At 41.3% G+C, this 6,007-nt stretch overlaps 1 protein-coding gene across 1 annotated transcript in view; it reads left to right on the forward strand.

Moving 5' to 3' along the window:
• The first annotated feature begins 2,751 nt into the window (after nucleotides 1–2,751).
• LOC119914154 (zinc finger and BTB domain-containing protein 7C) overlaps nucleotides 2,752–6,007 on the forward strand; it is a 203,433-nt gene continuing 200,177 nt past the window's right edge. The window contains exon 1 of the mRNA XM_038733233.1: nucleotides 2,752–2,868. The gene's annotated coding sequence lies outside the window, so the exon portion shown is untranslated. The remainder of the gene's footprint in view (nucleotides 2,869–6,007) is intronic.

The following is a 6,007-nucleotide window of genomic DNA, read 5'->3' on the forward strand; positions in this document are numbered from 1 at the left end:
TAGAAATAGTAAAATTTGAAGCTACAGCCAGCAGCCGCTTAGCTTAATATAAAGACAGGGGCACAAGAGGAAACTGATAGCTTTTCTCTGTGTAAAGGTAACAAAATCTGCCTACTAGCACCTCTAAAGCTCACTAATTAATACATTACATCTTGTTTGTTTAATCTGTTTTTTTTGTGTGTCTGGATGTTTGATGTTTCTAGTAGAAACCTGACAAATGAATTATTGTATTTGTATCCTGCACTGTGTCCAGTATTTCTGGGACATCTAGGAAACTCCCGTGTTATGACTTGATGGCATGGTTTATGTAGGAAGCACCTATATTTTCCCTTTAATGCCAGATCACATCATGCCAGCTCAATGATTTGCAATGTCATCTCACAATGACAAATGTGTGATCTTGCTCCTGGTCCTTCCTGTGTGGCATATTCATCTTCTCCCCATGTTTGTGTGGATTTCCTCCAACATGCAGCTCAGAAGGTTTATGGCAGTGGCTCCTAACCCTTTTTGGCTTGTGACCCTTTAAAATGAAGGCTTGTTATAACTTTGCATCACACCTTGTCTCACAGCTCATACATGAATATAGAATTTTGTTGAGTTTCATTTGAACCATTTGTTGAGGCCTGAAATGATGACACTGTCCAGTATTTCATGTGTAGCAGTCAGGCCACCGCATCAATCCAAAAATACTGGAGAATTTGCCATTCAGATTATTACATTCAGACATTTATGGTGCTTAGACGATGAAAACTACCAACTTTGGTGTTCTCCTGACTTTTCCTAGCACCACTGAGACTGAATTTTCTGTTGTTTTTGTGAAATGTCTGAGCATGTCTCCTCAGGAACTCCTTCTGTCTCCCTCTCTGTCCACAAGAGTCAACATTAGATTAATTATTTTAATTGGTTAATTATAATAATGGTTAATTAATAATGGTTAATAATGGTTAATTATACATGCTGTTCAAATATGAACAGTATGCATAAAGTCAGTGAGTTGGGTTTAGCCACTAACATTTCTGATGGTTATGGTAAGGGTTGGGGGCTTCGGGGGGCTGTCAACACCTTAGCACTTCCGGTCTGTCCGAGACGCCCCAGAGTGTCTCATACAGAACTAATAACTATGCTTTGTTACTTTTTCTGAAAGCGTCGGTATTGGACGCCCTGAGATGAGAATGGTCTGGATTACAACAAAGTGAACATGCCATAAGGAGCAGCATTTCTGAAACCACAAAATAAAAATTCCATGAAATCACAGCTTTGTACCAGCTACTACTGTTCACTTTTTCAGCTCATCGTCTTTTGTGGTTTTCCTAAGAAAAGCCAAATGTCACTTATTCCTTTTCACGGTTATTGTTATGACCCATGTCAAATGACCAACCTGCGAATTTTGGTGGTCCTATCTAGACCGGATACTAGTTTTGAGAGACAGCTGGAAGCTCACATCAGCTGTTTACTTTGCTGTTCAGCCTTTAAACATTACAAATGTAAGGTTATGCAACCTATTGGCTGTCTCAACAAAACTAGCATCTGGCCAAGACCCGAACAAGCGCTGATTCTCTCACGTCAGTGCGTTCTCGTTAAATGTGGTTAAGGTTCACTGTTGTGCTGGATTGGTGCCAAACTTTGTGCAGATAATGAAAAAATAAAAAAAGTCTAAATCAGTACTTTATTGCTGGGGGACAATTTGATACTTTCTGAATACTGGGGGACACTTGTAGCAAAGTGTATTGTAATTAAGGGAAAGTTTTAAATGATTTGTTTGATGGTTTGTTTCTTTTTTCACAAGCAGTCATTTTCCATAAATCAATTTGAAAACAGAAATAAATAAACCAAGACTTATTCACAGTCACTGCTAAAGAATACAGTACATATTGTCACTATTACTATTATTCTCTGTGAGCATGACTTTCAGCAGCATTTACATCACTGATAACACCCTCTTATTATATTCTCATTACACTGCATTATGGGCTTCTGTGCAGCACAATGGTTCCTACGTCTTGCCAGGTACGAGCTGGTACACAGAAGCACACACCCAAATACACAGAGATACTGTCACAGACTCTCTATCACACTACCTTTCTTCAAATCTTTTCATTTCTCTCCTGATATGTCTTTTGTTTGATATCTGATACGAACCCCTCCTGCTCCTGTTTGGCACAGGCAAAGACCCACCCACCGGTTCAACCCAGCGTTATACTGTAACAACCTCTTCCCCACTTTTTTCCCCCGCCACCCTGTTTGAGATCACAGCGCAGTTGTCCAGCTGCACATCAGCCTCAGACTGTTTGTTTATTTATTACCAAATCCAGTCTCAGTGCTTCCAGCCTTTGCTCCTGGCTTGGCCTTTGCCCCAGCTCTCCAGCCTCATCTCTGGCTCCAGACCTTCAGGCCCTGGTCAGGCTTACCAGCAGTCTTTCAACCCTCCACCCCCTCTCTCCTCCAGCCTCAGCACCAAGGCTCATCTCTCTCTATTCCCAGCCTCAACCATACCACCCCATCCAAACTCACAAGCAGGTTTTTAGGCTTGGCCCAGTGAGTGTGAGTGTGTGTCACTCCCCTCCCCTAAGCACAGGTGGACTTGTATGGAACGCTGCCAAATACTTTTGGTTTAAGGGGAGGGAGGGGTGTTGGCTGAGGCTGGTGGGTGTAGCAGTTTTTGTTTTGTTGTGTTTCTTAGATAACCGTTTCGTGGAACTGTACCTTTTCACTCCTCCAAATCACTGACACACCTTCAGAGCAAATTTGAGTCTCTATCTCACCCGCTCTCACTTTCACAAGTCTGCCAGTGCTGAGACAGTGTTGAGTTTCCTGACAGGGGCTGATTGCGTGACAGAGGAACTGAAATCAAAACTTCTCTTCTTAAAGGTCAGTAACATCTAACTGTCTCTTTCACTCTCTCTTCTTTTCGTATTTTTTTTTCCTTTGTTGTACTACCATTTTGCATCGTAAAAAAGTCAAAATGAGATATTTTCTGTGTGTTGTGGCAAAATTTGAAAGCATGCAAGAGCTGTTCGGCTACCCACTGAGCACCAAAATCAGACTAAAGGATGGCTGACCTTTTGCAGAATCTGGTTCCTCTGTGTTCCCATTTTAAGTTGCAAATTGCTCCAAGTCTCAAACTTGTTATAATAGAACATACAGTGAAAAAAAGGGATGTCCAGTGCTTTCCAGAAACTTTCCTGCGTGTGTTGCAACAGATGTGCGCAGAGTGAAAGCCTCCCCCTTTACACAACAGCCACACAGTGAGGGGGAAGCAAGTGAAAGCATGACAAAGCTGGAACAGATTGACAGACTGATATCAATTTTGCTTTTTACTTGTTATGGTAGCAGCAATTTATGCTATATGCTCATTTACTGTGCATGATTCAGATCGCTATGATCTTTTGACATGTCATCCTCGCGATTCTGTTATCAAGAAGCTGCCTGAGTAGTTGTAAAATGTAATACGGTATGAAAGTAAGTCACATCTCTTGACACTGACATGGCAGTAACAAGCACTGGCATCTCTCATCCATGAATCCATCTTGAAATTGACTTAACTTGATTGACATAATCAGTTAACCCTAACCCTATGAAAGGGTGATAATATACCGTACTGTCTGATCTATCAGATATGAGTATTGCATTGTTCCATCTTCATGTCAGAGATATTATAATAGAATGATTAGTAGAATTATCGTAGAATTATAGCACTTTGCTATGAAGCGATCAAACACCATCAAGTGAAAGACATTGCCTTGGGGCTAATTAGTTAATTTAAAAGAAGCATACACTTTGTATACAAACTGATTACAGTTCTTCACAAATCATTTCTGTCCCCAGTTGTGGACTAAAAAGACAAGTTGAACATACAGGAACAAGATAACTTGTGAAAACCTTGAAATGAAAATACTGTTTCCTCAAAGCCTGCTTTAAATAGGTCAATGTATAGGTGTGAGGCAATAAAGCCTAAAGGAACTGAATGAAAAGCTGCACTTCCCCGTAAAAAAAAAAAGAAGTATTTTAAAGCAGCACATACGAAACAGACATGCTTCAGCCTGAAACCTTTATCAGCCTTGATCATTAATGAAAAAAAAAACCCAAGCGGAATCTATAGAGCTCTCTTCCTGTCACAGTGGGGGTTAGATGGGGATAAAGTCTAGTAGACACCACACCTACTCTCGTCACACACCCTGACTACAGCCCTCTGTCTGCCCCAATGCTCTCCAGGATTATCTCAATTGAAACTGATCCTTTTAGTCTTTTGTTGCAGGGCCTCTCTACATTTCATTCATGTTTGTACAATCTCACTTATAGCATACTGTAAATAATAAGCCAATTTTCAACTAACTCTATAAAGGAACAGAACTGAACCCCTATGGAGTGTGTAGATGAATGCTAAAGTACTTGATTGAGAGAACGAGCGATTTAAGTGTCATGTCATGTGAATGAGGATGCAGTTTCATAAATGCAAAATGATGCAATGTGTTCATTATGAGACTGACAGAGTGAATGAGTCCACACGCCTTCGTTCCACCTGACAGAGTGTGGGCATGCCCATGTAACAGCATTTGCACGGGGATGCACAATCTGATTTTAACCTCCTATGACACAGATGTCATTCTGTCACAGTTGTCTTAAATCAGATTCACTGTTTTCAAATCTTGCTGAAACAGCTATGGCAGAATCTTATCTGTGCCAAAAACTGTCATCCAATCATGTCCACAAAGGCTGAGTAGCCGTTTGTGTGTGCATGAGTGCGTGTCCGCCCTCCTCCGTAGGATCGAGGTCCAGGTTTGTTGTATGTGTGGAGTTGGGCTGGGTGAGTAAGCCGCCCCTCACAGATGAATAGAGGATGGGAGGAGGCTTGAAGAGGCTGCCGTGGGTGGGAGGCCGGAGCCCTGCCAAAAAAACTCCTTCTGTAGGATTTGTGTACTTTTGCGCTCCTCACGAAACGCAGCGCCTGGCTCAAACGACAAAGCAGCCAGGGAGGCAGGCACTCGCACTCCCAGAGGTCGGCTCGATTGCACCCTCTCTGCTTTTCAAGCCATATTCTCTCTTTCCGTTTACAATTTCTACATTTCCACCATCCTCCTCTTTTTTCTCCCTCTTTCCCTGCCACTGCTCTTCATCACTTTTCAGTATTTTTCTTTAATAAAGTGGCCGATTATGTTCACATACTTCAACAACTAGGTGCCCTGGGAGAACATCTTGCCCCAAACTACCTCTTTGTCACCCACCTTGACACAAAGCCCACAGTTCTGAGAAACTACTAGAAATGTGTATATTCCTCTTAATTTGTGAAGAATCCCTGCAATTAGTTATTTGCATCAGGATATAACCGATTTGAGATGTATGTTGATTTAATGGCTTATTGAATTGCAACACACCATCAACTGCTGCTAATTACTTTTCACTTTATGAATTACTTTGAACTTTTATTTATAAATTCCTTATAATACTGCACTATACTTACACTAAATCACAGTGGAAATGTGTCTTGCATTCCCCAGCAGGGTCATAGCCATGAGAGAAATATTTATTTGTCACACATTTGAAATGTCAGTGCAAGCCACAATTTGTTCTGTGGTTGTGCAATGAGGCATTTTACAAACAAATTGTGGGTGTTTCCTGAATGTTACCTAGATAATAGAAAATAGGCCTGTGTAACCACTGACAACCAACCTAGCCTCAGCCTAGTGGCAAGAGTGAAAAGACATGATTCTCAACTTCTTGAAATCTGTCAAAATGATCACATAGTAAATTAGAAAATTGAAGCTCTACTTTATAGAAGAGAGCTGCAAAGAGTGTTGCAGGAAACAGAGTTGAATGTCATTCAGCATCAGGGAGTATAGGAGAAGAAAAGAAGAAAGGGAGAAAAAAGAGCATGATTTCATAATGTCTAAAAGAAAGATCTGGGTTGAATAAGTGGGTCCACCCACCTGTGTGTGAGAGGCAGCGAAAGAGAAAGCAGGGCTGGATGGCAGTTTTAGAGACATGAGTGTGTGGGTTAGGCTAGCTGGCC

The sequence above is a fragment of the Micropterus salmoides genome, unplaced genomic scaffold (assembly GCF_014851395.1).
Source record: "Micropterus salmoides isolate LMB-PRFRI ecotype aquatic unplaced genomic scaffold, ASM1485139v1 Ms_hic_scaffold_20, whole genome shotgun sequence".
In the NCBI taxonomy this organism is placed as follows: Eukaryota; Metazoa; Chordata; class Actinopteri; order Centrarchiformes; family Centrarchidae; genus Micropterus; species Micropterus salmoides.